Genomic DNA, 26622 nt, shown 5'->3' with positions numbered 1-26622 from the left:
CAGTGCAAACATTTTAACTACCAATGACTATTCAGAAAATTATGTATATCCAACGTATAGCATTCTAAACATTATATTTTATTATATAAACGTATATTTCTTAACATAATTTCGACAATCTGTTTACAAACTTTATTACTATATAATCACAAGTCTTATTTTTCCATACTTTTGCTGTAAATGAAGAAGCAAGGAACAATGGACACGGATCATAAACACTTCCGGTGCACACAGCCAATAAGAAAGTGTTATATACCTCTGGTTCTGCAGCACTATAGGGTTTGTAATTACGCAGACGGGACGTAGTAGATGAGGTTTTGATAAGGAACCCATGTCAGGAAACGTACAGTTTTGGTACTACACAGATGACAAGATCATATAATTTCACACGGTAGGCAACCCACTTGACGGAGGGCGACGTCTTCAGTCACCTGATGTCACGTGTGCTGCTTCCACCGTCCTCCGTTTCCAATCCGGTGCGCTTCGACCTTCACGCCAGTTGCTATTCAGTCGTTGCGGAAGACAGTAGAGTATGGCTGAATACACGCTTGCCGAGAACACCGACATGTTCTTAATTTACGGCGAAGCTGGACGTAGTGGTAGAGCTGCGCAACGTCTGTATGCAGAGCATTTTCCGCATCGTGTCACTCCATCACAATTTTTTCCCGATTAGATGATGATGGAGATGTGAAATTACTGTGTAGTACCAAACCGATATGTTTTCGGACATGGATTCCTTATCAAAACTTGATCTACAAACTCCCCTGAAAGACAGGTTAAAGCAACACATGGACGATGTGAGATTGAAGAGAGACAGGAATCAATATTCAAACACACTAGAGAAACGGGACATGAAGTAGAATGGGATTCGGCTAGGCGAATAGGAAAAGAGAAGAGAGAACTAGTGAGAAAATGGAAGGAGGCCAAAGAAATAGAGAAGAAAGGAGAAGACATGAATTGGAATGGAGAACTCAAGATAAACAAGAAGAGTGTGTTGGATGAGGAAAAGGAAGGAGGGAAAGAAGAAGAACGAACAAGGAAGATAGAGAAGAGGAGAGGACCAAGGGAGGAGGTATTCATCCAGATCCCAAAAGGCAGGAGGGGTGGGGGAATGATAAACAGGTAGTTCCAGACTCTTCCTAATCTTGACCTGTCCACCACCCGTCAGTGTGGTAGACCCATTAGTCAACTGTCAAGAGGCGACATGTATTTAATTCCTTTGGAGAAATCGTTCAAGATAAGGACAGTCATCATGGTTTGTTTTTGTGTGGCTAGTCACCCTGCTATGTGTACGTAATCTTTCTGTGTGTATATTTCATCTTTTTAGTTTAGTTCTTCGTCTGAGGAAGACCCTGATACAGGGTTGAAACGTTACCTGTTAAGTGTTTCTTATCTTAATAAACTGCCTTGGTCAGCAACTTAGTGTTTTTTATAAAAGAGAGATAAATAATTCAAATATAAGGAAGAAATTAATTATAAGTAATGAACTCTTCCGTGTACCAGGTGGGAACGACCTACCCTCGTTAATAGCCCCTGTCATATGCACGCCACAGGTTGTAAACGCAGTCAGTAAATATATTTCCACGGAGATCCAACTTTAAAAACATATTGCGTCAGAAAATTAAACTCCCTTCCACTCAGGCGTAACATACCCTGCCCGGAGGCAAGTGATCTTGCACTGGCGTAACTTCAATAGCGATCTTCAAGAAGAAACTTTTGATATTTAAATAGAACACTACTTCTTCCCAACATCCAAAGCACGTGCAGCATACGCGAGACGAATCCATCCATTCACTTGCAAATTCTTCAACCTTGCACGCTAACAGAGGGCGCCACAACACTGTGCACCCAACAAATCAACTAAAAAACACTTAATTTGGCATGCAGATTATTAATTTATTCTCACCTTAATGGTTTTAACTTCCTCCCTTAAGCGAGGGCATTAAGGTGAAAACGATCACCCAATATTATGTTGCACCGTGAAAAAAATTGAGGGTGGCGCAACAAAAAGGGAGCAAAAAAGATCCTAATTGGTAGAAGCTTTTGGCTTTCCCAGTGGGAGGATGATGCGTTCATAATTAATGAACGGCGAACGAGATGCATCAGGTGTGCCCTATTACATCTAACACCTGCTACCCAGAAGTTACTTTCGCCCTTTCCTGGGAATAGGGAAACAGACTCGGTGATACCAATGCCGCGAAACATGTTTGGAGAAACTGCTTGTTAATATTCAGCGTATATTTCCCACCTGCGTGGACTGAAACATCTGTAGGGAGGTGAAAAAAGGCTGAAATATGATACAATGTACTTGGAGGTGTCTTGCTGCAACCTTTGCAACAGACTGTACAGAAAATTCCAAGTAGTACTCCACAGCATTACTGAGAATTTCCAGAAAAATGTCAACCTTGATGGTCAAAATTATACATCAGTGACGAGCAATGTGCTGTACATTGTTTTCAAGGAGAATATTTTCAGATTGAGAATAAACTTACAATGCATTTGTTTCTAAACTAAAATTTATCTGTAAAAAATCTCTTAAGTCCTGATCCACTTTCATTCAGAAAACCCAGATTAAAGGATTTGCCAATGCTGTCAGTCTGGTTATCTTCAAATTTGTTCTTATGTCCTGGCAGAATATATTTGAGGAAATTTTGCTATGCAAGAAGAAAGACTCTACTTGTAAGTTTCCTGGCTTACAATTTTTATTACATGTTTCACAAATCATATGGAAATAAATCTAATATATAAATATATATGTGTGTGTTTGTTCCGGCATAACTCTCGAACGCCTGGAGCAATTTCAACCAAACTTGGTACACATATCACTTGCAGTCTGTACATAAATACTGTGGACACCTCTGGCACCCCTAGGGGTGGGGGGTGGGAAGGGGGTGACATGTAAAAATAATTGAAAACTATCGATATTACTGTGGAATCCATAGTTTTCGGGGTCGCTATGATGAATAGTGACACTACGAATGCCAGTCAAACCCATGACACCCCGGGGTGGGGGTGGAAAGGGGTGACATGTAAAAATAATCGAAAACGACCGATATTAGTGTGGAATCCATAGTTTGCGCGGTCGCTAAGATGAATAGTGACACTACAAATGCCGTTCAAACCCCTGGCACCTCTAGGGTTGGGGGTGGGAAGGGGGTGACATGTAAAAAAAATCGAAAACGACCGATATTACTGTGGAATCCATAGTTTTCGGGGTCGCTAAGATAAATAGTGACATTACGAATGCCGTCCAAACACCTGACACCCCTAGGGGTGGGGGTGGAAAGGGGTGACATGTAAAAATAATCGAAAACGACCGATATTAGTGTGGAATCCATAGTTTGCGGGATCGCTAAGCTAATTGGTGACATGAGAGAGAGAGAGAGAGAGAGAGAGAGAGAGACACTTGATTTCTCGATCACAATCAACAAGTCACAGGGGCAGTCTATTACAAATGCGGAGTAGATTTAAGATCACCATTTTTCTTCCACGGACAACTTTAATAGAAGATTGGGATAATTAAATACCCGGGCAACGCCAGGTAATCAGCTAATAAAATATAAAGAAAACTGTTTGTAGAGTGTCAGTCCGTAACTTCTGGAATAGTTATTCTCTTATTTGAGGCAAAATACCATGTTGATTGTCCCAATTGGCTTTTCCGAATTGGTTCGTATACAACTTTTTAAACTGTAGGTCCAGTCCCGTTTAGCCTATCTCGTCATAAAGTAAACTTTGAGTAAACTTTTACAAATGTTGACCATATGAAGTTGAGTTTGAGGATATATACCGGATGGCCAGAATTAAAGTAACCCAACTCAGAGCCCTCTGTAGCCTGTTTGAGGCATCGTAGAACTCTGAAATTTTGTGAATCCACTATGCAGACCACGGGGAAGACAATGGAGATTAAAAAAAAAATAGTTCAATTTTCCGCCACCAGGTTGAAATGTGGCGCTGTACTTCCATGATGGGTTGTAATAATGACGTAAACTGCTCCAATTGGTTATGGATTTGCCTTTACCTTGCAATATACGAGAGATTATTATCTCGCTACTTCCAGCCACTAACAAATGTCTTTCTAATTAATAACTCAGCTAAATCACTTAACGTAATTATTTGTACACCGGGGGAACCAAGCCGACTCTTTGTCCCCGGGAATAAAGTCATCCCCAATGATACCCTGGTATAATTTTAAGTTAATTCTGGAAATTTCCACAAATAGTGGAAAATTTTCATAAACTGTGTGTAAATTAGTTTCTATTGAGCATACCAGGTGGCAGCACAAATGCAAAAGTGTGTAAGGTCTGTTAGAATTGCGTAAATCCTGCTCATTAAATTCCAAAGTATGTATTTGGACCCACAGATGGTCAGGAAACTACGTAGAAACAAAATAAGATGGTTCCTGAAATAAGATGCCCTACTAGGTTCCTCAGATTTTTAAATCTCGCAATCCAAGATGGGTGTATGTATAACATGATGAAGCGAAACCTTGAAAAAAGGCTTTCGTATCTTCAAACGTACAGTTTTGTACTGTCTGTTTTTTACTCTGTCCAATATGCATTTCCTGTTTGTAGTAGTATGTTAGTGTTTTTTATATATATTTTTGACGTTCGTAAGGAACATACACTCTGTCCCAAAAATCTCTGGAGCAGAACGATAACAAGACCTCTGGATAAGTAGAACTCGAGAGGGGATGTGAGTACATGGAGGGGAAGACGCAGCTACCAGCCGTTTGCAGCAGCGCACTGTGTCGCTTTCTCCCGTTCTCTACCGTCATGCGCGACCTGACCCCACAGATTCTCGAGACAGAGTGTATTTTTAAGATTTAAATGTTGTACAAGCTGTTTTCGTATCTGTGTCCGTCTCCTAGCAAGCCCCTACCTATGCACAAACACACTCCTTCCTGCAACCGAACCATCTGCGCCACACAGAACACACACTGATACGATTCTAGCAATACGAGGAAGCGCTTGTTGACGGAAAGGTCTGAACTCCACCCCACAAATGGAGCATCTGATTCGCCTCCATGACCACATGTGCACACGCTTTGCTCTCCCGCAGCAAAACACATCACGGCGAACTTAATGGAGACGGGACGAAGTGCGCATCAAATAAATAATACGGGTGACAGATCACGGAAGGGTGAAAAAAAACTGTCGTCCAAACACTGACACAGCCTTGTTTAACCGCATGTTGGTTTGGTAGATGGCGCCACGCTGATGTTTGTCAAGTCTCCATCACCTGCACTCGGTCTCTGAGTGTTTTTGCACATGTGACATGATTTAATGTCAGCCCATGTTTTCCTTCTTTCGATTTACTCATCTTCTTTCCTGCTAACAATTTTTACAGATGGGAGTTTTGGGAAAATGCTGATGTCCGCTAATGATTACCGAGATCTAATTAATGTAGTTATAGCTAGTAGTACATGATAGAGGCCTTCTCTGCAACTTCAGATATCCAGCATGACGAATTAAGGGGCACACCGATACAGCTCCACGAGCCAGATATTGAAGCAGATGTCAGCAGATCATCAGTACATCACAACAGCAACTCTGTTCTTGTAAGGACCACAAACTTTGCCCTTGTAAGGACCACGAACTTCGCTCTTGTAAGGACCACAAACTACAGCTCTTGTGAGGACCACCAACTCCGACCACACTTTAAACGACAGAGACAGAAGTCCACAGACCTCAAACTTCTAACAACATGCTATAGTGGAACCACCAGCAAAAAGGCCTGCGCACACCCGCGACTCTGTGCACCGTACCCCCGCGAGGCGGGGAGGGGCAGGGTGAACCATGCTTGCTTATGGCCCGAGCGAAACGGATCGAGGGGAAGGTGCGCGAACGATTTTAGCCGAAGTCATTTGTTTGTGGTCGCTCTATACTACCAGAGAAAACGCAAATTGAAGTCAGGGGCAGGAAACTTCTAACACCAACAACCAGATAAAGAGAACGAACTAGTGCTCTGAACTAGGTTAAGATTAGGGACATGTGAGGAAATAGAGAAAATTAGATCAATAGTTACACATTCTTATTAGAAACCGCATTTTCTAATCAGTATGTGTAACTATTGATCTATACTCCTCTATTACCCCATTTTTATCCTACTAGCTCTTCACCTAATTCAAAGTCACGAGCCGAAACTGTACAGCACACAGCTACAGGAAAACTTGGGAGTGTCCATTTCTGAATGAATCTTTTCAGAACATGGACAAGAATCAACATCTGATAGGAAGATATTCGTTGATCTTCTGGCCTGTTTCCACACACTAGTACAAAATGACTGGCTCCATTCATCGCACAGAGATATCTTGATTCGCCTCATCTTCTGTACTACATGTCAGCAATAGTTTCCACTTCCCTAACCTAACTTACACCTTTCATCACCCTTCTCGTGACAGCAACAAGAACACTTATGTACTCAACCACTATCAAATTCCGCTACTTTAGCATGTCAAACAACAAAGAGTTCGATTCTGTAAACCTCACCAGTCGACTCAGGGAAAGAGAACAGAATAGTCATGTCCAAAATACTATTTGTTGATTTCCTCGCTTGATATGTTTTGTGCAGAAGTGCAATTTAAAACGTCCTCGAATTGTAGGATACTTGCTAACTTGCTCGTTTGGTATGACGTTTGCAGAAGTGTTAACTAAGAACGTTCTCGAATCGTAGGATACTTGCTGGCTTTCTCGTTTAGTATGGTGTTTGCAGAAGTGTTAACTAAGAACGCTCTCGAACAGTAGGATACTTGCTGGCTTCCTCGTTTGGTATGACGTATGCAGAAGTGTTAACTAAGAACGTCCTCAGATTGTAGGATTCTTGCCAACTTCCTCGTTTGGTATGGCGTTTGCAGAAGTGTTAACTAAGAACGTCCTCAAATTGTAGGATTCTTGCCAACTTCCTCTTTCGGTATGGAACGAGTGTACGATTTTCGTGTGATCAGAAGTTGGCAACAGTGCTCGAGAGGAAGCATGGAGAGAACACAAGAACAATACACGCAGCGAATGTTGGAGGTAAATAACAATTTGACAAAAACGGAAGGCAGTTCGCTTCGATTGCCTCTTTCCTGCTTTTTTATTGGCGCGGGAAGCAGCGGATAGGCGAAGTAGTCCTCAGCAAGCATCAAGGGAAGACTGTACATGAGAGAGCAGACAACACACTCACTACACTTAATATATAAGGTTACAAAGCACAACTAAGTCCATTATCATGTATTTAAGCTCACTAGCTCATCCGAACGTAGTATCTTGGTAAAATATGGCCTCTTTTCCCTTCGGTTTCTTTGGCTGGAGAAAGGAGAAAATTCCGTTTTTAAAGAGGAGGATATTTCCTACCTCTTAAGCTTCACGTCAGGGGAAAGGTTTTTGGAAACCTTCTCGTTTTTTGGAAACTTTCCAAACGAGGCGTTTGGGATCAAACATCCGACACCTCCCAACCCCCCTCCTTATATTGGGGGGGCTCCGTTGGTAACTTGTGGCCGAACTTTTCCTTCAAGAAAGATGCGCCCCCTCTTTTAAGTTTTCGGGCCGCCGGTCGGTCTTTGATTTAACCTCGGTTCGGATGGCGGAAGGATCCATATCTTTGGTAGCGAACGGGGACTACTTTCCTTTCCTCTATTCCGGATAAAGACATGAAAGGGAGCTGCCGGTCAAGGGAAAAGAAGCGATGGTGATACTCGCGCATCAAGGGTCTTTTGAATTTCTCGGAAACCGAACACAAACTCCAAAGTTCTCGAGGGGAGGACCGTGCTGAATATTGAGAAGGATGATCTTGTTCCGCTGGTAAGTTGATAAAGGGTGAAGAACTTGTGCAGAAGAAACGTAAGTTTACCATAAGGGTTGCACCACTCGTCTCCCTCCTTATGTCACATATATACACTACGACTCTCATGATTAGGGAGCGGAAGTTGATGAAATGTCATCTTTTTTCTGACATCTCGGACACGATGCCCTTTAAATACACACAATATTACACTTCGTCTAGAACCCAAAAAAGATAATTTTAAAATGCTCAGTCGGTAACACGTCTGACTACCATGCTCAAGGTCCCGGGTTCGATCCCCGGCCGGTTCAAATCCGGGAACTTTTCTAACGTTGAAAGCGGCCCCGGCGCCCACCCATCGTCGAATAACATGGGTACCTGGGGGAAACGCTGGGGGGTAAAGGCGGTCAGGGGCGTGATGCTGATCACATCACTCCCACTCACGACCGGATCAAGAAAGTGTGGGGCGTTACCCCCACACCTCCTATACGCCTTCATGGCGTTGTGCTAAGCACAGGGGAGCACTTAACATTTTTATTTTTTGCATTTTTTGCCAATTTTTAGGTTTTAGGCATTTTCCCGTCATTTTTCGCAATATTCGGTTTATTGTTACGTCATATTTTGTCACTTATTTCATTTTGGTAATATTCTTGAGTCTGGCTGACTACAGAAGAAGATTCTCGTTTGAGAACCTTCGAAAGACAATGGTGGTGTACTGCAACTCTCTGTAAGTTGTGGAAAAAAATTGTTAAATATTTAGAAACTGCTTGTATGTGAGATATTTCAAACAATTTCGGATGTTAAAAATTACTTTTCCGATGTACTTTTTCCTGGGGGGGCCGTGTCTATGAACCCTTTCCCGGATGCGTCCCTGATTTTGGTCTCCCTATTTTTTAAACAATTTGTTACATTTCTAAACAAAAATTGCCTTACGTGGATCGTGATAATTTCTTCTTCTTTACAGTGCCACAGAAACACACCACACTACATCACCAGGCAAAGATGCGGGAAATTAATGCATTTCACACCAATTCACTCAGTGTATATGACTTTTTCATTAAATTGTTTTAAAATTATTGGGTTGTTTCCATTGGAAATCCTCGTTGCATATTTTAATTGAATTTGGTGCTTTTTTTTTTAAACAAGATTGAATTTTTGTTTAATTTCATTTCAATTTTGAACCTGAAACTAACAAATTTAATGGTCATTTTTCCATTTTTTACGTCATTTTCCCCCATTTTTTAGGTCATTCTATAGGTCATATACCTATATTTCTTAGGTCATCAACATTTACTCATGACAAAGGAGGAAAGGGGCAGCAATGATAACATTGTTGGTCTGATCGCAAAGAAGCACGTCTGTAAATTTCAAGTCCACTTTGTGCACGGATTGGCTAATCGGGACTGGACCTACAGTTTAAAGTGGGATCCAAACCACAAGTGTCTTCACCGGGTATTGAACCCTGTACCTCTTAATGTTAAGCTCGAGTGGGCGAATCCAAACGCAAAGGCGAGGTATACTCTGCCTAGGTAGTCTCTGGAGCAAGCAATCAAAAACAACCCAGACCAATATTCATTTATTTATTTGCCTTCTACAGAGAAACGATATCTCCAATTACAGAGGCATTAATATAACATAAATAATGTGAATATGAATATAAATGGGATTAAATAACATGCTTACATATTACATAGTTATTAACTATAACATAAGTACACTTATATAACGTAGAGTAATGACGTGCTCGCACACACAACACACACACACACACACACACACACACACACACACACACACACACACACACACACACACACACACACACATATATATATATATATATATATATATATATATATATATATATATACACATATACATACACACATACAAACATATACACAACACACATAAATTATTCATATATCCTCAACCAATATTATCACCTTTCACATGAGGTGTACAGAATAAATATGATCATAGTAAGATAGAAACAACAATGAAATAAACACATACACATATTAATGGGCACATATCCTTAAGCTTATCTACATACATATATTTACATTATATATATATACACACACACACACATTTATGTGGATACAATAAATAATCAACCATTTGTGAAAGTATCTCTGTTAAGTGTGGCTTTTATAGCATTTTTATATTCCAAAATGTTAAGATTAAAGTCAATATTTGGATTTGTGGATGTTATTCTATTATACATACTACTCATTCTAATTAATGGTGATTTTTTGTACTTTTCAGTTTTAGGGATATTATATAGCAATAAATTTCTTTTTCTTAAATTACATGTGCTAGTATTGAAACATATTTGGTGAAGAAACTATATTATCCAACAATCCAGTTATAATTTTATAAAGAAATATCTGTTGTCCTAATTCTCTTCTACTGCTGAGTGTCATAAATGAGAATTCTTTCAGTAAAAGGACATATGAAACTCTGTTTGCGTATGCAGACATGTTGTACCTCTTGTAATATAGGTATCTCAAAAACTTTTTTTGCACTTGTTCTATTTGTTTTATGTGGGTTTTGTAAAGTGGCGACCAAACAATAGATGTATATTCTAGTTTGCTTCTAACTAAGGCACTATACAGAAGCTTAATAGAAGTAGTACTGCTAAAATTGAGACAATTTCTTATTAGTAAACCCAAAGATCTATATCCTAAGTGCTTTGGGAGTCGAGATGTCTCGGGTTCGATTCCCAGTGGCCGCTAGGCATATTTGTACAGACACGAGCAAAAGCAGGTTGAAATCATACACTCTGCTTCGGGAATCTGTGGAGGAAGCGAACGAAAACAAGTCTCTACGCAAGTAGTGACTGGAGAAAGCTAGACCAATGAACACGTGAGAGTGGAAGTGAGTGCATGGAAGGGAAAACGCGGCAGCAGCTACCAGCCGTAGCACGCATATCTTTGCTCCGCCCATTTGTTTTCTCCCCTTCTCTTCCTTTATGTGCGGACTTGCTCTACATATTCTAGAGACAGACTATAGGCAGAAAGATTTGCGAAAGTGGGTTCAGATAAGTATTTCGCATGTCGCTTCCGATCGCCTAGATTTGCGTGATTGTGAATTGAAACTGCTGATGATACGTGTGCTTTTGCAAGAACGATGATAATTTTCACGAAACTCGCTTCCCCATCTGACAGGGGTGCTGAACAAAATTTAGGGGGTGCGATGTTCAAAACAAACATAGCGTAACAAAGCGTGTACATTTTCTAGAAGCTTCAGAACTTCAACCTGACCCAAGGGACGTTCACTTATTTCCACCAGCCAGTTGCTCTTCTTAGGCATGTCAAATATACAGACTCAAGTGTAAGGATACTTCCTGGAGTTCTGCTCACAGGTAAGCAGGTTGTAATTTTGTTAAGAAGTCAAAAACTTGACGAATCAGCGTGGAGGAAGTCTCCACTGGTAACTGGGACAGAGGAGACAGGTAGAAGGATCACTCTTTGGATTGGATTGGAATAGTGAACAGCGCTTTTCGGCTTTGGTCTGCTAAGAAAGTCAGTTTACTGACTTGGCCTGACAAACAAGCTTGCACTTCGTTCTATAACTTCGTCTCAACTTCATCATCAGAATTCACGTTGGCCAGGTAATTAGCCTATGGTTAAGGTTCGAAGGTTTTAAAATCGAAGTGTTAACTGTTTGGCATTTCTAGTTGTTTATTTAGTACCTTTTACTTTAGTACCTTTGGCTCATTACCACCGAGCTCACTACGAGCAGCAAGTTGCTCTACCATCTAGGATGAATGATGATTAGTGAGCTCCGTGCTACCTCTATTTGGTGCAAGGAGCATAAATCTTAATCATAAACCTCAGCTAGCTTATCTACAGGGTAGGGTTCTTAGTAGACAACGAAACCACACAGGATGCCTTCTAATGGAGACGTTTAAACGAATATATTATATAAACAAGGATACATGGAAATAGAATATTTACATGATGAGCTACTTTTCTCTATAATTCTCATCTACAGTCAAGTTTTATCTCAATATGTTTTTTTTTATTATTTCTTTTCTATTAGAATATTCTTCTATCTGGACTTCCTTCGTAATGGACTGGTCTGGATCTGGACTTCCTTCTCAATGGATGGTCTGGATCTGGACTTCCTTCTCAATGGACGGTCTGGATCTGGACTTCCTTCTCAATGGACGTTCTGGATCTGGACTTCCTTCTTTGTGAACTTCCCTCTGGATTTCCATTTATTTATGTTTTTTGACGATTTAATGAATTCCTTTATCCTTTTCCCCGTAAGCCTTGGAAAATATGCTAATCTCCTCCCTTGCGGCTGCGATTGGAACGCGCCAACACTGGGTACAACAGAGTGTATACTTGGTGCCAAACGACTGACACACGCATCCAAATAGGTGCTACGGTTGAAACGCACAACCAAAAGTGCTGTAAGGCGTCGACTGGAACGCGCCGCCACTGATGTGAACAAAATTTCCGCTATGGGAATCGTAAATCAATCAGACAAATGCAATATCTGTTCAGACACAAATTTGTAGCAGTGCTTTGTCTTCTTTAGTTTTCTGATCAATTTACATATGATCACTAGTTTGATTTATCAAGTATATACATTAATGTATTTCTTTATATGTATTCTTTGTCTTCTTATATTAAATTCTATTGTTTTCCATCTTTCCAATTTGCTTTGTTCTTATTTATAAAGTTATCCACGTATATTATGGTAATTCTTAAACTTGCACGCCTGGTGCTGCCATCTCTATTCCTCTTTGGCAAACTATTTACATTACTGGGTCCTATTGGGTACGTAACATACATTCCAAATAAGATTCCTCATACGATGGCATGAAACATGCATGTACACTTTAGCCACTACATCAAATACTAATCAACTGTTGATAGGCATTTATGAAAGCATGCAAAGAACACTGAAGACTATCAGTGACTTGCCTCATGTTTAGAAATTGATTCATCTAGGGGTGGTGAACAATATCTAATCGTCTAACATGAAACGAGCAATGCTTCTTCAAGGCAGGCCAATGGCATATTAGGCCAGTCAACAAGGGATGATTTTGGGGTCCAAATCAGGGAAAGCTGGAACAAATTGTATTATCTTCCAAAAAGGAATCTTAACAACATATTAATTTTGCACCCCTGTACCAGCCCGGATTTGGCCGCCATCTTTGAAAAATGGCGCTTAAAATCAGTGTTTTGCAAATATCTTGCTTGGAAAGCACTTTACAGCAAACAAGGTTATGATGAAAAATAATCTACATAAAATTCTCTACAAAAAAAGGTTCTGTGCGTTTTTGTTCTATGAAGCACCGTTAGGGTGCTAGAGGAGCGAGTAATATCACTTATTTTTCTCCACTCTATTTTGAAAGAGCGAAAGACATGGAAACGTTCTCGTGTTGAACGACGTTCTGAAAAACGAAACTAGAAATCATCCTTACTTTTAATTGATTTGTTTTATTTTACTTCGCTTTTCTGCCACTCTTGGCTAATCACGAAGACGAGGAGACAACCACAAATGTGTATGTGCAGTGGCGGCGATTGGGTTCCAAAACTAGAGGGGGCAAAAGTGACAAAATGTGTGGGGGGGGCGCAACTGTTCCTAATCGCCGTCACTGTGTATGGACAGACCTCAAGAACCACAGAAGATTGATTATATTCGCTGTGAATCCAGACGCCAGAGGCTCGTTAGTCTGCAAAATGTAATCCAAGGTGTGTGTGGAAGGTGATATTTGGGTGTCTTCGGAAAGGGCTTTTAAAAGCACACTCTTGAACACTTGCAACGCAAGTATTAGAATTTCAAAATTAAGTTTCAAAATTTCACTTTTAATGCATCAATTGACACAGTTAAAGTGAAATTTTTTTATCTTTGAAATGATCTTGTCTCATATTCCCAATTGATTCATTTCTGTGTGTATTATGACACCAAAAAGTGCATCATTTGCAGTTTATGATTGATTGATTGATTTGGTGTTTTAAGTATACATTATGCACAGTAAGTCTAATCGGGACTGGACCTACAGTTTAAAGTGGGATCCGACAGAGTGGAATTGAAACTTAAGTGAACATAGTCATTATCTCTATGTTAAAATGTAGTGTAGGCTGCCTTACCATAACAGTGATATCTTCTCATATACAGGGTGTTTCCGGGCTGATGATACAAACTTTCAGGGATGATGGAGAAGGGCACATGTAGAGGAGAAGCTTTAAATATGGGTTTTGGAGTTATCAGTGCTCCCGGGTGCTGCAGAGGCTATGGGAACTGGTTATCTGCCAAGGACAAAGTTTGCGGCGTCAATTCGCAAGAGAAAGTGGTGGTTAGTTTCGGCCTTGAACGCTGTTATAGAATTTCGACCTCCGAAAACTTTTTGCAGGTATGTTATAACTAGGCGTTTTCTGAATTCTCGTCTGCTTTGTATAGGTCATGATATTAGCGGTACATAAAACAAGTGTGGGCTTTTATAATACCATGATTCGTTTGTAAAATATATACCACAGAGAGCGAAAAAAAATTGAAGAAGAAAAATATCGTGATGGTCTAAATATGGGCTACGACATGAGGTCTTATGTTGAGATCACATTTTCAACAAATATTTGGATGTTTTTCTTAATTTCGATTTTTCCCATTCCGCGTGATTTTCAAAACAACAGATTATTCATAAATATGAATTTTATAATGTTTTAGCGATAAATGACTGTTTTTTTTTAAATTTTAATTGCTTTTTGTGATATTGGCACTAGTAGCCCATATTTAAACCACAATTTTGAAATATATCATTTCATCATGTTTTGGAAATTGCCTTTTTTTTAAAAAAAATGGAGACCTTCTATACTTTAGCATGCTATTACATTTAAGTATATATTTCATAGATATGCAAGGTGCTTGATATATTAATTTTTTCCTCCGAAAATGACAACACAAAAAGGGGGGCCCATATTTAGACCTTTTTCTCTATCAATTTGAGATATGGAATCCTGGTCCGGAAACGACTTAGTCGAAAGTAATACTTTTATTACCTGCACAAGATTCACAAGCTGCTACATTCACAACAGTTGTTCAAAGTGGCGTCCCCCAGCTTCGCTACAGGCATATCGTCGCACAAAGTTCTGGCGTACCCGTTCGAACATCCCCGGGGTCGTTCGAACAATGTCACAGGCAGCGAGAATTCTTGCCAGGAGATCCTCTTCAGTCTACTACAGGTGCCAGAACTTTGTGCGACGCCACATTGAACATCTGTTATGAATGTAGCAGCTTGTCAAACTTGTGCAGATAATAAAAGATTTACATCTTCATACACCAATTTTCGCTTATAACTTTCGACTAAGTCGTTTCCGGACCAGGGTTCTTTATCTCAAACTGATACATGTGCCCTTCTCCATCATCCCTGAAAATCTGTATCATCAGCCCGGAAACACCCTGTATATAAAAATGTATGTGTGTGTATATGTGTATGTTTGTTCCGGCATAACTCTCGAACGCCTGGAGCGATTTCAACCAAACTTGGTACACGTATCACTTGTAATATGGAAAGAAATACTGTGGGGGTAAGACACCCCTGGCACCCCTACGGGTGGGTGTGGGAAGGGGTGACATGTAAAAATAATCGAAAACGACAGATATTAGTGTGGAATACATAGTTTTCGGGGTCGCTAAGATGAATAGTGACACTCCCAATGCCGTTCAACTCTACGTTCATTTCACACTATAGTTAGAATTCATTATTTTCCTGTCTAATAGAAGATTCAGATAAATAAATACCCGGGCAACGCCGGGCAATCAGATAGTATGAAAGTAAAAAAAGATGATTGTGGGCTGAAACTGCCAGGACGGATATTTGACATAAGCATATGTGTCTACGATTATATTGTCACATTCAAATGATATTTCATTGGGAGACTAACGAGTACGAACGACAGAATACAGTAATGGAACAGGAAACATATGGGTGTTTGGGGACCTGCGGGTGGAACACGGTGTTTGAGAATCACAACCTTTGCATTCCGTCCTGCAGTGAACGTCCTCTTAATCTGGCCTTTCTTCCGCTTCCCGTTGCCATGGCAACCGCTTTATCCTCCACGCTGCTCGCATTTCTCGTGCATTTTCGCGAATATAAACCTGTCATCTCCGCTTTGTACACTTTCATAATCCTCCATCCCCCCCCCCTCATCTCGCTGTTGAAGCGCGAGAGATGAGCGAACTGCTGTCCGGTTCCAGACGACGAACCGCCACTTCCCTGCGGTACCTGTTGCAAGTCTGAAACTCGACCTCCTGAGTGGGGGTACTTTGGTGCATCTGAAAGCCCTGCCCTTTCCACTTCTTTCAGAGAGGAGAGGGTCGTATTACAACGGACGCAGCACAAGGGTTGGTAAAGGTCCAGAAATTTTAAATAAATTCAACCCCGGTCCAGCAGAGAAAAAAATGAGCAAGCGTAAATGGGTTCTGGACAGTAAATAACCTTTCTATCTGTAAAGTACCGTGTGTCCGAGACGAAACGCCCTAATTTAAAACACTTATATTGAACATAATAAACAACCAAGACAATTTTGTTAGGTGGTATATGGTAGATACACTAGTGTGCCCTATACTTAAAAAAGGAGATAAAACAGTCTGTGAAAATTATAGAGGCATATCACTATTAAACAACCTATATAAAATACTTGCAGCAATAATTAACAGCATTAATGCTGAAGACATTATAGGAGAGTATCAAAGTGGATTTAGGAATAACAGAAGTACAACAGATAACATCCTGATGATGCGTTTGATATTCGAGAAATGCTATGAATATGATATAGATTTGCATGTTTTGTTTATTGATTTCAAACAAGCCTTCGATTCAATATATAGACCAACAACATTACAAAGGTTACAAGAAATTGGAATACCAAATAAATTAGTAAGATTAATTCGAATGACAATTCAAAACACTAGAGCCTCAGTTAAAATTGAAAATGCAAGATCGGACTTTTTCGATGTCATGACAGGAGTCCGCCAAGGAGATCCACTTTCAGCAACATTATTTAATTTAGTTTTTGACTCGGTACTAGACTAAAACAAGTCACAGCATATGCTGATGATGTAGCTGTTGTAGCAAGAACTAAGAAAGCTCTTTCAGAAACGTTTATAAGTCTAGGTGAGGAAGCTGCAAGAGTAGGACTACAAATTAATGAAAATAAAACTAAATACATGAATATTAATAGAACAAACATGAATAATAATAGGTCAATATTAATAAATAATTACTCCTTTGAATGTGTTAGTAATTTTACATACCTTGGATCTACACTTAATGAAAACAATAAAATAGAATCTGAAATAGATGAAAGAATAAGGAAAGGTAATAAGGCCTATTATGCAAATGTATCCCTGTTAAAATCGAAACTTCTGAAACGAAATACAAAAATGAAGATATATCTTACTATGATAAGACCAGTGGTTACATATGCTGCTGAAACCTGGACCCTAACACAGAAAGATAGAAACAAACTAAGTATATTTGAGAGACAAATTTTAAGGAAGATCTTTGGCCCGGTACAGATAGAACATGATATATGGAGAATAAGAAATAATGTGGAACTAGAAAAATTAATCAATGGTGCAGACATTATACGATGGCGATGGGGGACAATTAAAAACTCGCCGAGGTTTACACTCGTTGGAAACACTGCGGAAGGGAACACTGCACAAGAAGCGGGTCGTTCGAAGAGCAGGCAAGTCCACAGCTGCCTCCCTCGTCCACTTAGCGGCAATATAATTTATGACTGTTGATGGGAGCGAGGGACACCCAAACAAGACCTCGGTCAACTTTCTTGCAATATGAGAGTTTTAAAGCTGTGACGTCTGGAAAGAAGCCACCAGATTGGAGCGAACTTCTCCCCCTGAGATATCTGGAACAAGTTCATGAAATTTAAATTTTGAATTTGTATTGACATTTCTAGACTTTCGTTTTCGGGATCTAGAAAGTGCAGAAATCATTTACGGAAGTCGGAAACTGACATTGACAATACACGCGACGGTATTTTCAATTACTTTTTTTTTTCTGCAGAATCTTTCGGCGCGTAAAATCATGCATCAGGGATACCATGAAGGAGAGCAGAGAAAGTGATCTCTATATGTTTTTATTTTCTCGATTATTTTATAATGATAGTGGACTCAAATATGAACTTGTCAACAATGCCAAAGTATTATGAATTCAATTAGAATTTTATGATCTGTAAAATAATTAGGGCTGAGCCGATACCACTTTGAACCGATACCGATGCTGATACCCTCACCGATACCGATACTCTCACCGATACCGATACTTGAAAATTGCAATAATTAAAATTTGTTCAAAATATTGATCAATATTGGTGTGTAAATATTCTTCTCCAATTATATGTATCGATTTACCAAGAAATTTGCTTTATAATATTCAAGAATTGCATCAGAATATTAAAATATATATTATGTCATAAAGAAATATAGTTTGTCTTGCAAAATTGGTGCAAAAATTGGTGAAAAGAAAGTTTGACTTTTGCATAATTTCCAGGATAATTAGACTCTACGAAAGGGTTGCGCGGCATTTTTGCGGAGCTCGTGAAGGACCAAAATGCCGGGAAAGTGTCGGCTGATATCGGTGGAAGAATTCCAACCGATACTTTCTGATACCGATATCACTGGTATCGGCCGATACCGATACATCGGCATCGCTATCAGCTCAGCCCTAATAATAATAATAATATTAATATAGGTAATATATATTTTCCTAATGACTAAAGATGAAGACATGCCTCACCTTCCTGCAGACAAAAATTCTTCGGGCGCCCTAGGTCTTCAGAGGAATGAAATGAATTAACTTTACTCTCATTTTTATGTGATAAATTAAATAATAATGTATTTATGTTTTTGGGTATTTTTCAAACACCATAGCCTACATTACAGTTTACCAAAGTCTCCAACGGGGGGACATTATCGAACAGTAGGTCTCTGTCTCGTCTCGATTTTACAAAGTTTGTCTTGTTCTCGGCCCTGTCATTACAATTTTGAATATTGAGATGTAACAAACTTGTACCAATCCCTTCGAGTTCTGAGGTCTAGCGCGACTTTGGTTTAGGTAAATTTCTCGAAGGCCACACATTCTGATTGACCAGCTATCCAACGAGACGAGAGTGTCGAACAGTAGGTCTCGGTGATTTCAGTCTTTAGAGAAGCACGTCTCAACGTTGGTCTCGTCTTTTGGAAGTCAAGGCAAAGTTCCCCGTGCATGTAGGACCGTGCAGAGGAGGCACATTTAGTGGATGTGGGGTATAGGGCCCCACATATTCTCGATCTCGACCGCTTTGGAGGTGATGTTATCAGCACCACTCTCCGACCGCCTTCACCTCCCACGGTTTCCTCCAGGTAACCACTGATTTGAGGCTGGGTGAAAACCGGAGCCGTTTTAAGTGGGGACAAGGCCGGAAAAATTCCAACCTTAATCGAATCCGGGTATCTCGCGTGGCAGTCAGATACCATACCGACTAGTCTTGAAAGTCAGGTATCGAATATCAAACAGCCATCTCAGTCTCGATCGACTAGTCGCCAAAACCTGCCCTTCAGTCAACCGGTAAACTATCGTTTTCTACCGAATTATAAGTCTCCTGTCCTTCTCCAACAGTGCTGATTTGAAAATCGCAATCTAAAAATGTGAGCTATAAAGAGCGTCCGAAAAGTAAAAAACAGCCAAATGCGAAGAATACACACACACACACACACACACACACAGAGAGAGAGAGAGAGATGTGTGTGCGTGTGTACAACCACTATATATATATGCATAAATATTATATATACAGACATACACACCCACACACGCAGGGTGGAACAAAAGTCGCAATACATAGGAAAATAACATTTTGTTTTTAAGTTTTTCTATTTATTTATTTTTTAAAGTGTTCTTTCTAATGCGTGTTCATCAAGAGTGGAAGAAACGTATTGCAAACCAATGGTAACCACGTAGAGGATATTATATGAATACATTGTTTCTTATCACAACATATTTATTTGTCCTATGTATTGCGACTTTTGGCCCACCCTGTATATATATATCAGCCACGTATCTAGAAATATGTTTCGGGGGGGTCCGAACGAAGTTTTTCAGGAATAATAATATTTAATAACAGTAATGTTTAAATTATTATATAAAATTAAATTAATACTAATTACAATATATAAATTAATATTATATTATTATTACACGATTAGGTAAAATGACTATAAGAATAGAGATATAACAGCGCATATTCATTACGTAGCTTATCTGTAGTTAAAATCGAAATAATTTACATAAAAACAAGTGACCTGGCAATGAAATTATGTCAAATAGATAAATAATTGAATATTTACCGAATAACAAAAATGATGTTACATGTAGTTGGAGAAAAGTGAGTTTCTGATATATATTTTTTGCATAAATTATTTTGAGTAGTAGCGTACATAAATCTTCTCTGTATTGTCATTCAAAGCCGTATGATACCAATATAATCCTTGCCTTCTAAAAAGTTCAGAGGAAATTAATAACCATCGACAAATGCTAATATTTTCATTACTTCATTTTAGTACTTGGTAAGGCTCTCAGGGCGTCCAGACCCCCCCCCCCTAAATACGTTCTTCCTGTTCTTCCAAACCATATGATCCCAATATAATCCTTGTCTTCCAATACGTTCAGAGACAATTAGAAGCCCAATATTCACGAAGAAATTTTACAGTTAATTGTTGGATTGGAGATGGTGTGGCAGATTGGATTTTAACGAAGTCGAAGTTCCTGTCCACTGTGCGTTTGGTCCTGAAGTGGCAGCCGCTCACCCCCATCACCATGAAATATTTTGATGCAAACCTACAAAAATAACATGGATAATTTTTTTAAAGATTTTGCAATAATTTAGATTTTCTTCTTGTATAAATGAATAGGTTGTCTCTAAAGAGATGCAGAAGTCTGCAGTCTACTATATTTAGTAATTTTAGTTTCTTAGTAATTTTAGTTTTATAACAATTTCTGCGAAGCTAGTAAATGTTCCAATTTGGTCGGGACAGTTCACCTTATTTGCTCCCTCTTTTGACTTTTTTCGAACTGCAGTCTTCAGAAAATGCTCTCTTTTTGTGGTTAATTCACATTCAGACATGTTCTTCATTATTAGGATAATTCCATAGTTTTGGTGGATACATTCAAGGTACGAATACATACAAAGAAGGAATGACAAAGAATGATGTCAGCCTGTGTGTGAATGTTGCATACATCTCTTGCTCTCTCTCCCTCTTTTTTTAGGGCTGGTAACAGCATTAGGTAAAAAAGTACTTCTACAGTCATTGATAAGACTTTAAAATTATATCAAATTGGACTAGTAAGAAATGGAGCTGTAGCTGCGAAGGTTGTTGTCATTGAATTCAACGGAAAAGAGTAGGTGCATAAAATTTCTACAATGTCTAAGTATGCCAGCTACGTCTAGGTAGGGGAGGGTGCAAATTTGGTGCAGGGATGCGAAAATCATTCTCGTCCTGGACACTGAAATCTCTAGCTACAACTCTGATAAGGAAATATTTCCTTTCGAGAGACCATTAATAGATTTACACCATTATAGAAGCATAACACAATAAATGTATGAAAATTTAATTATCATTTTAATAAAAAGCAATACAAAATTACTTTGGTACATTTATAAAGTAGCAAATTAATTCCTTTGACTGGTTCAAAATGTCAAGAAATTAGAAGATAGGTGAAATGTTTTTAATAAGTGAAACATTTCACCTATCTTCTAATTTCTTGACATTTTGAACCAGTCGTTAAAGGAATTAATTTGCTAGTTTATAAATGTACCAAAGTAATTTTGTTTATATATGTTTATAAATATAAATATATATAAATAAATGAATTAATTAATGATATTAATTATTTAATAATTGACATATATTTCATGACAGTCCTCCTCCGTAGTCGAGCGGGTTAAGGCGTTCACTCGTCTTGAGATCGTTCGCTGCGGGACGGCGTAGGTTCGAATCCGGCTCTGGTCGGAATTTATTCGGCCTACGTATAGGGCCGGTGGCAACCCACCATCGTGAGGAAATTGGGAAGCTCCGAGTGAGTGAGCGTAACCCGGTCGAGAAGACCTACAGTAAAACGGCTGGGGGTCCGTCGGGCTGATCACCCGTCACCCCAATACTGGTCTGAGACCTCCACGCTATAAACAGGTGACGGAGGAACAGTGTGGGAGGGAGACCAGCAATCGGTAGGTAAGCCAAGGCCCTTCAAGGTGCTGTAGAGCTGTGGGTTATGTTATATTTCATGACAATTTATATACATATATAACCAAGGTTTCGGACTTGGCCCGCCTCAAAAACATCCTGGTACTGGCCTGATCGCACTCCCTAAATTTCTTTACGCACCCCCTCAACACCCCTAGATGATAAATCCAGGCGCTGCCTTTGCCTCCTAGTTTTGGCACCCAATCGCCTCTTCTGTACATAACCATATACCCAGAACATTTTGAACGGCACATATTCTTGTTCTAGAAATCGAGATTTGTGCATATTGCATGATCTAGGGCTCACGAATATTAAACCACGAAGGTCTCCACAATAATATTTCCTTCGGAAAAAAGATCAAAATGTTATATTATTTACTATTATTAACTACTATTTGTCACAACACAATTTACTGGGGCAAGGGAGGGGTCTATCGTTAGATGGTTGTAGGGAATCTGAGAAAATGCTCATGGGAGTATTATTTTTATTATACTCTTGGGAATATCAAACTTCCAATGGCGCAGAGATGCATAATATAATAAATCAACTATCCTTTCACAATGTGAGTTGATTGAGTTCATTTCACTTCGCTGTTTTTCACTTTTGGCTAATCGCGAAGATGTGAAGATACACTCACAAAGAACACCCATGCCCTCACCGGGATTCGAACCCGGGATGAACCCTGCACGACGTGCTAACCACTCCGCCACGGAGGCCGGCATATGAACTGATCACATTGAATATTTCCGTCATATGATGTAAAGTGAAGTTGTTGCGTTTTTTTCTCCATAAGGAATGAAGGGGATTCTATAAACATTTATTCATCATGATTTTCAAACATAGTGTATTGCTAATGAACTAGAAATCGCTTACACTTGCAACATGGGGAGAAATTCACACTATATCATGTGGTATGGTTATATTTTATTAGCAGTACCCATTCCGACGATGTAGAAATAAATGTACACCTGGTACGAAACTGCCAAGTCTTCTAATATATGCAATTAATATGAACATCAAACCCAAATATGCACCAAGTGTTTTAAATCGAGTCAAATGAATTAATTCGTTGACAGCATGTGGATTTTCCTCAAGGAAAAAAATATGCAAAAATCCGCCGGCGAATCATCATCACTCATCTTCATCGTCGACATTAGTAAAAAGTGGCAAAAAAAACCCAAAGGTAAATAGCAAAACTTTAAAAACCAAGCGGGACTCCAACCAAGTATAAAAAATTGAAGTACTGGCCTGGGTTTGTAAATAAAGATACAGAAGGTTTGAAACATGTAGGGGAATTCGTACCTGTAAGTCCCATGACGTTACTAACATCTTATACTAGCACGACGCCCTCTCTTTTTACTCTTGGAAACAAATGATTTTCAAATTACTGTATAAATGTTGACATTCCTAGAGTAGCAACCAATGTCCCGGATGTTAGTTCCCCAACAAACTTTCACCCCGCTTACTTCTTGTCTTTGTCCTTGAAAATGTATCAGAAAGAGGTAACTTTTGTTACAGTGACAACAGTTAGAAAATAAAGTATCAGTGAATATATATATTCAGTGTTCGAAAAATCTTCTTCAGAGCTAGGCGCCAGCTTTGAAAAGCAGGCGCCAAGAAACCACCTACTAGCAATTGTGCATACTACAAGAAGCTGAGCCGGCCCCCGTGGCGGAGTGGTTAGCACATCGCGATACGAAGCAAGGGGTTACGGGTTCGAATTTCGGCCTAGGTGTGGATGTTTTTGTGTGTTCATTCATCAATTTCATCATATCACTTATCCCCATCTTCGCAAATTAGCTAAAAGTGGCACAAAAGGCGAAGTAAAATAAAGAAAGTCAATCAAAAATCGATCAATCTATAAGAAGCTGAACATCACCGTATTCAAAACATCGCTAAATCGTGTGAGAAAGCTGGAAATGGGGGGGGGGGGGTTGGAGGACAAAGAGTAAGAAATTGTTACTGATTCTATGGAATGTTCACAACGTTGATAAAAAAATCATTTGCTAAATTCGTTGATAAAAAATTGCTAACTTACGCTGTACTGCAATTTGAACTTGGAATCTTTAAAATTTCGTACATGCAAACTTAAAGAAAACGACAATACTACAGCAAAATATCACAGTCGCCAGGCTGAATTTTTTAGTCGCCATGGCGACCTGGCGACAGGGATTTTTCGAGCCCTGTATATATATATAAAATAACCCATGGCTTAACAGCCCTCGAAGGGCCTTGGCCCTCTCTCCCATACATATATACTATATACAGTATATTAATAATTACTTACAGATTAGGGGTTAATTAAGTAATAACATAAGAAAATTGGGTTTAATTTTGTAAACGCATTGGAAATTGAAACTGATTATCTTTTGTTACAGTCACAGAAGTTAGGAAACAAAAATACTGATATGTATCATCTATCAGTGTAAACGTTAGATTCTGGAGAATGCCTGGATAATTTGTCCATTCTTCGCAAATGAGGAGTTTATGAATAAATGATGCAAGGAAACCGGATATTTTTCAGAAAAGGATTGATACACACACATACATACATACATACATGGAGAATGAACTTCGATGGAAAACATACCACTTACAAGTTTTCTGAAGTGCAATTTAGATCCACTTTATGCTCAGGTAGGCAAATCGGGACTAGACCTACAGCTTGAAATAGGATCGAAACCACTGTGTCATGTGCCTCCAGCAGGAATCGAACCTGGAGCCAGGTCACTGGCACTGTCACGCTTAGCCAGTCCATTGTTCCTCAAGGACTCATCGGTTATGACGCACAAGCGGCTACAATCAGTACTCCTTGAAAAGCATAATGTATGAAAAATACACGAAAAAATCTGACAAAATTTGTCTATTTGTGGATCACTGTATGAATCTGTTTGAAATAGTTCCCTTGTACGAAGAAAAAGTAAACATAGTATTCGATGGAATTCTGATCATTTCCAAAGCATTTCCATGATGGAAAGTAAATTCGGCAAAATACAGAGCATTCCCTGACATTCGCTATGAGACTCGGCGGAAAGCGGCCCGGCATCGGCGCTTGTCTTTCCCGGTGAATGGATCCGCGACAGTCGCTTACATTAAACCTCGTAAAAAAGTTTAGAGTAACAGGGTCAGTTCTGAATAAAAGTGGAAAGAAAAATGGGAAAATAAAGTATACAAAGACAATCCGCACACCATCCGTGAGTTAAAAGATAGTATTGTACAAAAAATCGGGAGAATGACAGTAGACGAACTTGCACGTGTAAATGTCAATTTCCTTCGGAGATGCCAGGAATGTGTTGCAGCAGAGGGACATCATTTTCAACACCTTCTGTAGTCAAGGTTAGTACACAATATGAAAACTGTAATTTTAATAGCCGATTCTAGCGACTGTCGCTGACCCGTTCACCGGGAAAGACAAGCTGCCGGGCAGCTTTGCGCCGAGTCTCGTAGCGAATGTCAGGGAATGCTCTGTAGTAGTATGCTTGAAAGTAGGAAATGTAAAGTATATATTTTTTTCGTTTTAAACATACGTTCAGTGTGAAATTCACATTCAGTAAAAGCAAAATAAACATTCAATACACAAGAACCTGTCTATTTATCGTCCGAAGTCACAGAGCATCCCAAAATTATCCGGACAATTTGTTCATGGAAATTAAAAAAAAGCCCTGTGAACAAAATAACACAGTTTTATTTCCCACCCCAGCACTAATAAATCATCGTTCTTGAAGCAGAGATGTCCCATAGTTTAATATATAATGTGCGGAAACGAAAAATTGCAATGAGGAGAGGTACAAGTTACACTAAAACAATAGTTAAACAATGGTAAACCAAATAAATATGGATATAATGTAAATATGTACTGTATTTGTTCGGTTACATATACATTGAGACAAATCCATGAAGAATTACATAATTATTATAATAACTCCATGCCTCTCCTGCATTCTGCCCGTAATTTTCCAGGCTTGTTCAAGTACGTTACTGCATATTACAAGAAACTGTATAATATGTTTCCTGATTTTCTACCTGAAATCTATTCCCTGTTGTCTGCTTTGTTTTTCTACCGTCTCTACTTTTCAGAGCTTCCAGGGCCTTCTTGCCTGTCGCGAATCCCACCCTGCAAGCTTGTTTACTCTGGAGGACCCTTCAGAAATATTTTTCCTCTAAAACGAACATGTGTTTCTCGTTCGGTGACCAGTAGACAGACCTCTTCTCGCCCCTCCCCCTTTGCCCTCCGCGACGAGCCTCGAGGGGTGAAGCGTGTGGCGGGGGTAGCTAGCAGACAGGCAGAAATTTAACATTACGCATATGGGAGAATTACTTTACTGGTACTCTTGGGAATATCAAACTTCCGATGGCGGAAAAAAACATATGATGGGGTAGAGGATCCATTGAAGATTATATTTTCAGAAGGAAAATACAAAACTCCCATTGGTTTAGCCGTAACTTGAATTTAAAGTTGCTCCTCCATAAGGAATACATGGGATTCTGTAAATACTAATTCATCATATTTTTCAAAGACCGCATAAGGCGTAATAATCAACTTAAGAAACCGCTTCCACTTGCCAAATGGGGAGAAATTCATACTCTTCATTTCTG

General features: G+C 39.3%; 1 protein-coding gene across 1 annotated transcript in view; it reads right to left on the bottom strand.

Moving 5' to 3' along the window:
* Neto (Neuropilin and tolloid-like) overlaps positions 1-26622 on the bottom strand; it is a 621542-nt gene that overhangs the window by 280362 nt on the left and 314558 nt on the right. The window lies entirely within an intron of this gene.

This window comes from Lepisma saccharinum, chromosome 27 (assembly GCF_977018435.1).
Source record: "Lepisma saccharinum chromosome 27, izLepSacc3.1, whole genome shotgun sequence".
NCBI classification, from domain to species: Eukaryota; Metazoa; Arthropoda; class Insecta; order Zygentoma; family Lepismatidae; genus Lepisma; species Lepisma saccharinum.
Note: the sequence above shows the minus strand (reverse complement) of the source record. Positions and strands in the feature narration are given on the sequence as shown.